This window comes from Raphanus sativus, unplaced genomic scaffold (genome assembly GCF_000801105.2).
Source record: "Raphanus sativus cultivar WK10039 unplaced genomic scaffold, ASM80110v3 Scaffold2173, whole genome shotgun sequence".
NCBI classification, from domain to species: domain Eukaryota; kingdom Viridiplantae; phylum Streptophyta; class Magnoliopsida; order Brassicales; family Brassicaceae; genus Raphanus; species Raphanus sativus.
This window is the reverse complement of record NW_026617482.1, coordinates 4,719-12,085: the sequence shown is the minus strand read 5'-3', so window position 1 is coordinate 12,085 and position 7,367 is coordinate 4,719. Positions and strand designations below refer to the sequence as shown.

The 7,367-nt window shown below is 37.5% G+C and overlaps 1 non-coding gene and 1 pseudogene across 1 annotated transcript; both read right to left on the bottom strand.

Annotated features, from left to right (window-relative positions):
* Positions 1–971: 971 nt before the first annotated feature.
* TRNAK-CUU (transfer RNA lysine (anticodon CUU)) lies at positions 972–1,044 on the bottom strand. Its single transcript has one exon. It is a non-coding gene; the product is annotated as a tRNA-Lys (tRNA).
* Positions 1,045–1,147: 103 nt separating this feature from the next.
* On the bottom strand, positions 1,148–6,418 carry LOC130505324 (WAT1-related protein At3g30340-like; annotated as a pseudogene).
* Between the last annotated feature and the right edge of the window lie 949 nt (positions 6,419–7,367).

Here is a 7,367-nt window from a genome sequence, read left to right as displayed (position 1 = left end):
ATCTAAATTTATGTTTAAATATTAAAAATATATCATTTATAAATTAAAAAAACTAAAAACATAAAATAAATACCCGCCCGGTTGGGCGGGTCAAGATCTAGTAGTAAGTTAAGGTTATTAACCTTTTCTCATTTTCAGTTACCACAATTGGTTAAGAATGGATTAGAAATAATATATCCAAATTAAAACGATTTCGTAACTCTCATTTTCAGTTACCACAATTCTGACAAATAGTTACAACATCAGACAGTTTCTATTCAGGAGCGGCTATAATATTTTTTCCATCGGAACCATTAAGAGATTTATAATGTAGTTAGTCAAAAATATTTCTTACCATTGTAATATAAAGATCTCTGAATATTCAATCAGTATTCCAAACGTCCACCCGTAAACTCACAAAATCAAAAATATATTTTTCTTACAAATTTGTTTTTAAACAAAATTCTTACAAATATCATACATTCTATTTTATGCAAGAAAACGTTCAAAAAAATATCAGATATTCTACTACACAATTAACAAATATTCATAGTCGGATTTGTGTTGACAGTGGGACTATTGAATCTATTTGTGAAGATTTTTTTGTGTTCTATTGTCGTCTTTTTTTTGTCAAGCTAAGGTTAATTTGTTTTTTTTTCTTTTTTTTTTGGTTTTCATTTGGTTGTTAAAGCGAACTTTGTAGTTTTTTTTTGTGGAGAGTGTTCTCTATCTAAATATTTTCTATATGTTTGTGGAACTTCCCTGAAATTTGACATATGTTTTTAATAAAACCATAATATAAATTGTAATTTTATTTTAAGAAAAAATATATGAACCCGGCGCGTAGCACCGGAATACCACTAGTAATTATATGTAAAACACTGTTAAATTACCTATTTAACTCTTTCTTCTTTTTATCAAGCAATCTGGATCAAATTACATCCCTAGTATACTAGAAAAAGGCAAAATCTATATTAATTGAAATTAAAAAACGCCCACCGTGGGACTCGAACCCACGACCACAAGGTTAAGAGCCTTGCGCTCTACCAACTGAGCTAGACGGGCATTTGTTCTAATTTCTCAACTAATATATATCATGTTAATTAGTTGGAACTAACTTTTTCATTGGCAAAAGGAACGAAACTAACTTTTTCTTTACAGGAACTCGAAATCTGAACTTCATATTTTATGTCTTTGTCACAGTTTAGGTTACATTTTCGTTAATGTGATTGTTCTACGAGACTTAACTTAGTCTTAGCGTTCATTGACCCTATGCAAAACAATAATATATATTTTGAAGCAACTATTTTTCAGAAACTGGATGGGCAGCACCATTAAGTTCCTTTGGAGCTGTGCCACAACCTTCAAGATCGAGATTTAGTGGTTCTTGTTTGGTTATTGGTGCAGGCTTATCCTTACTTTTCCCCATAAGAGTATATATAGTCCCACGACGATGACCGTTGATCCCATCACACTTTTTGTCATGCCACGTATCCATTCCATTTGTCAGAAATTATTAGTAACCAGAATAATGTAAAGGATTTAATATCTACCAATAGGCGAGAGAAAATCATATAAAACATTTCTCAGTCTCCGTATTAAGAGTCTTGATAAGTTTCCATTGATATTCAACAAAGTTAATAAGTTTTCACCTGTTGCAAAACGATTCACGCATCAATTTGATTTAACTCCAAATCCACCACATTCAAAAGATACTTCATGCAGATGAAATGGTCTTTACTCTCTACTATAGGCATATTCTATATATGCAAGTCAATGAATCAATTTAATATTTAACTAGATTTTGACCCGCGCTTTTGAAGCGCGGGATATTTTACGATGAAAAATTTCACTATAATAATTTAACAAATATTTTGGTAATTTTTAAAGAGTGTGTATTTAAAATATTTTTGCATTTAAATCAGTATTTTTAAATTCAACCCGATTGTGATTATACCGGTTATTCCGGAGATCTGACAATTCAATTTATGTTTTTAAATATTCATATTAAAAAATCACTAAAACCCGAGACTAACCGATTCAACTGATGGATGACCGATATGTAATCTAATTAGATTTAAATTGTAATAGTTTCATAATTTGTAATCTTATAATCGAAATTTTAAAGTTCACTATTTTGCAATTTATGAAATTATGACGTTTCTACAAAATTTTAAAGAGAAAATGATAGATATAAAATAACTAAGATTAATTATTGTATTATTTGGAAACATTGATAGTAGTATAAAAATATATTGTTTGGAAACATTGATAGTACTATAAAGAAATAAGTATATTGTTTGGAAACATTGATAGTAGTATAAAGAAATAAGTATATTGTTTGGAAACATGGATAGTAGTATAAAGAAATGAACATTAGTGATTTAATGTATGTTTAACTATAAAGTATAAAGGTGTATTTAATTTAAAAACTTACAAAATAAATGTTAGGTTCCAACAGAATGTTTCTGTTTTAATAAGATAGATATGCATTAAACAAACATTGTTTTAACTTTTATATATGATGCGTTTGAACCATTGCAGTTTTAAAATTGTTTGTTTGTACGTACGCTCAAATTAAAGTATTAGATACATAACATACAATAACATAATTGAAGATATACATAAATAAGTAGAAAGAAAATCGTAGGTTACCTTCCGCAGTAAATTTGCTCATGAAGAAAAGAGAAGCTGAAAAGGCAGCAAAGACTTGAATCAAAGGGATGAAACTCGACGTGAAAACTGGACCTCTTTGCTGGAGACACCACGACACTCCAACGTAGCACAATCCCGATCCCACGATACCCTATACAAATACCGATCATAGTTGGGACATATACAGCAAATATTTTAACTTTAACAACGATTTCATGAAATCACAAATTTTTTTTTTGATCAAACCTTACTAGAATGTTCTAGGGGCATGTTCGTAGTCCTACATTTCCTATGTAATTTAATAGATTATTCACAACAAAATTAGACATGTGACCTTCAAATATTTACTAGGTAACTAATGAGTTTTCAACATACCAATTAGTTGTTGAAATCTGTAAAACATTTAATTTCATGTATGTAAAAGCAGCAAGTTTAAGTACACATAATGTATCAGACAGAATAGATTTGGTAGGCAAGTAACTAGTAAATGTGTTTTGCTTACCGAATAAAGTAGAGATAAAACTTGGAATCTCCTTGAAGGACCCACATGGAATGTTTCTCTCCGAGATCAAACTCAACAAAGCGGATTGGATCACACCAAAAAAAGAGAGGATCGTGGTGCTCGTGTATTTGCACGGATAACTTTGGCATATTTTTCCTTGAACGATGAACCATAATGACCATATTAAGATTGATATGATCAGCATGACCGAACCCATTGCCCATTTTGCCGTTACTGCAGTGGTTGAACTGTTTGACGTTTGTGTTTGCATTTGAGCGTTTAGTTGAGTTAATGCGGGTCCTTTATAGAGCGTAAGCACCAAAGCTCCACAAATGCAAATCACTGTGCCCAACACTTTGGCTCTTCCTATGTTGCTCTTGATGTTCAACGTCTCTTGTCTAATCATTCATCATTTAGTTGTATTGTATATTATTTGATACAAAACAATTGTGTAGAAATGTGTGTTTGATCGCTTTTAATTACCTAAAAACAAGAGCCAAAGCAAAAGTGACTGAAGGAACCATGTTGCTAAACGCTAAGGCGAAAGTGGGAGAAGTATTTTTTAGTCCAACAAGAAAGAAGTATTGCACCAAACTTGCCCTGCGAATTTGTAATTGTTATAAGAAAACTAGACAATCTTAAAATCCATTATTGCTTAAACTATATCAAGAGAAACTTACCCCAGAAGAGCGCTAAAGAAAAGTGAGCACAAGATCCTACCCGTGAGTTTTGGTCTGTTATGTCTACAAAAACAAGTAAATTAGTTTGGTTGATATGCCTTAAATATGGCGTGATTCTTTAGCATTAGTTTAGTCGGAGATAACTTTTAGAGTTTAAAATCAGAAAACTCCTTTCCTTATCTTATGTATCTAATGTAATTCTAAAATACTTGTAGCTTCCAATTAATAAAATCTTTTTATTCTTAGACAGTCAAATCACATTAATTTTTATTTTGTTTTTTTCTAATTATTTTCTTTTCTTTTTTTTGTCACGACTTCTAATTATTTTCTATTTTGCGTTATCTTCTTGCATCCGTTATAACAGTTTTCTTTTCAATTGAATACGAATACATATATTTCTCTCAGAAATGTTTGAAAAAATAACACTTATTAACTTTACACTACGAAATAGACTACTTCAAAGATCTTAACTAGCTAATCAACAAACCATGAAAAGATTGGATGAATTAACTAAATTTTTACAACACAGAAGACATGTGACTGGACTCATGAGTCATGAAGCTTTAAATGATCACTGTATCGAAAGGTGCGAGTATCATAAGTACATATAAAAAAACATACCTTTCAAGAAAATCGCAAATGGTATCAAGAACAGAGTTTTTTTTTTTTTTTGGTAAATGTTTAAAATTATATTACCAAGTTTTCAATTTTTTACAGAACAACAGAGAAAACAAGAAACAGAAATGCAGAAATTTAAATCTAAACAGAGCACCTAGCAAGCAATTAGATTCTAAGCCGACAGACTAAGGTCCTAGGTGCGAACTGGAATTAGCGAAGCAACAATGCCCAAGGAGAAAGAACGAGAGGAGCGAGACCCCGTTGCCGCGAGCTCCCAGAGAGAAAGGCGGCTCAAACCTTGAAGCAACGGGAAAACCTACAGCTTCGAAGGTCTCACTCATCAAAACCATCACCAAGAAATGCATCCACGAAACAGCTAACCGTTCAAAATTGCCACTCCGACAGCACGAAGAGGAGTCACAAACAGGCGGTGCCGTCGTTCGGAGCGGATAGTCAGAGGTTGCTGTCTCTAACCCTCCAACCCCGGGACCGTATACACCCATTTAACCCACCACACACACGCAGAGCAATGGGACATGTCGGGCACACCTCCTCCGGAAGAAGCAACCTTCAAACTAGCTAGAGCCCGAGTACCCAACTAATCCTTATCCATACGCAGAGGACCGGCCTGCAAACAGAGAACTATCGCCACAAGAATGACGCTTATTATGGGATAAGAGATTGACGAACGCATTGTCACAGTCAAGAACCAGAATCTGTGAGACAGAGACACCAAAGGAGACGCGGATGCAGCCTCATGACTCGACACGCGCTGCCACAGAAACCTCCAAACCTGGCGACAACACCAAGAGAAGAAGCTCCCCACACGCACCCACGACTGAGAACCAGCCACAGGATCTCACAGAGCCAAGTGGATCCGGACGAAACCAAGAAACAGAGATTCCATCCCGACCAAACAGAGACCTCACCGAAGAGGGGCAAAAAAATGAAGAACCGTCGGGATTGAAACCTCATCAAGACTCCACGCGCCATCAATCTCCTAGTCGGAACCCTAGGTCCAGAAAAAATGCAGGAGATACCTCGATGATCTGAACAGGCGAAAGAAAAGTTCGGCGCCGGTTCGAGCGCTTTCCCCTCCACCCCCTTGGTACCGACAGATCTGCAAAAGGATCTCCAACGAAGAGACAAAGGGACTGACCACCCATGAACCCGACTCCATCTGTTGGCCCTAGCTCGAGAACGTCGCCGTCACACCAGATCTGCCAACACGCAGGCCAAGCCTCCCGGATCCACCGCGAATAGAGAAGAGGCTTGAGCGGTAGAAAAGACCAGAGCTTCGACAAGGACCGTAAAGAGGAGGAAAGAAAACCGATGGAGCAAAAGGAAAAAGAAAAACAAGAAGCTCCCGACGACGGTCTACGGAACCACCGCCGTCGGAGCTGAGAGGAAGGCGGTGCTAGGGTTTCGCTAGAGAGGATTTGAGGAGAGAGAGAAAATTATCGTTGAAGAATATTTTGAAAAACTGTTTAGGGTTAACTTTTTATAGTGACTAGCCCACCGCTTGCGCGGCCCCAAATCCAGGAAATCCCTCCCCTCCGGCTTGGACCTACGGATTAATGTATAGTCCGTGCCCCTACTTTCGTATGGGGAAACCCCTCCGGCTTGGACCTACGGTTTGGTATACACACCGCTTGCCCCTACTCGTATGAGGAAGGATTTATTTGGAGAGGCTAGTACCACCCTGCTATCCCCGAGAATCGAACTGGCGACCTCGGGTAGACATGTGTGAGAAGATTCGCTGGTAACCACTAGGCCACCAACGCTTCTCAATCAAGAACAGAGTTCCCGCAGCAAGTCGGTAAGTGGTCGCAACCATACGGTTAATTCCTTGATCAAGCATCTTCTTGAACATAACATTTACAACGCTTAGCGCAATGTTGATAATAGACATCACAAACACAGCTTTCCATAGTTTCGCATCAAACTTCACCATAATTAATTATGTGTATCACAATATATGTGCGTGTATGTATAAAAGAATTAAAGATATATGTAGACACTTGTCTTTATGTAGTTTCCAAAAGTTGGTATGAAATAAAAAGTTGATGAGGGTGACACTATATATCGTTAGGGATGGCAATTGGTTCTCCCGTCCCATCCTGTCCCGAACCGCTGCGGGTTCGGCTTTTGGCGTAACGGCGGTTTGTCCCGCGCGGGATGCGGTCCTCAAACTAGCTGCCCAATCCCGTACCGCAAAATATGCAGGCTTTCGCGGGTCGTCCGCGGGATATCGAATATTACATTGCTTGTTTCTACGTGCAAAAACAAACATAGACAAAAATTGAGTTTTAGCTTGCACATGATCGAGCATACTCTTACAAGATCAATACATTAAGCTTATACAAAAAATGTTTTTATTATCATTTATGATGGTTTGAAAAAGCTCCACCGGTACAGATCAGAGGCGCTTGGGCGACCGGAAGCATCATCGACCCTGAAACCACCATCAACGGAGCTCCATAATGTCTAATCCCCTTCTCTCTCTCTCTCTTCCTCTCTCTCCTCTCTCTCTCTCTCTCTCTTCTCTCTCTCTCTTCTCTCCTCTCTCTCTCTCTCTCTCTCTCTCTCTGGTGAAAGCAGAAATGGAGACTTAGGATTGCAGGTTTTCAAAATCCCGCGGTTAACCCATCCCCCTTTCGGCCCGTCCCGTTTTGAGCCCATCCCGCTTTGAACCCGTCCCGCTTTGAACCCGTCCGCGAGGCCCGCAATTTTGCGGGTTTATCAAATGGAGGCCCAATCCCGCCCGCAGCAAACCTTTACGGACCAGGCCCACGGTCCAGGTCTTTGATGATGCCATCCTATATATCGTGACTTAATGCTCAGAATCGTATCATAATCGCATTTGTCTTTAACTAATTATGCTTTTTTGTGCACAAACTAATTATGCTTTCGAACTTGGCTTTTTGGTCATT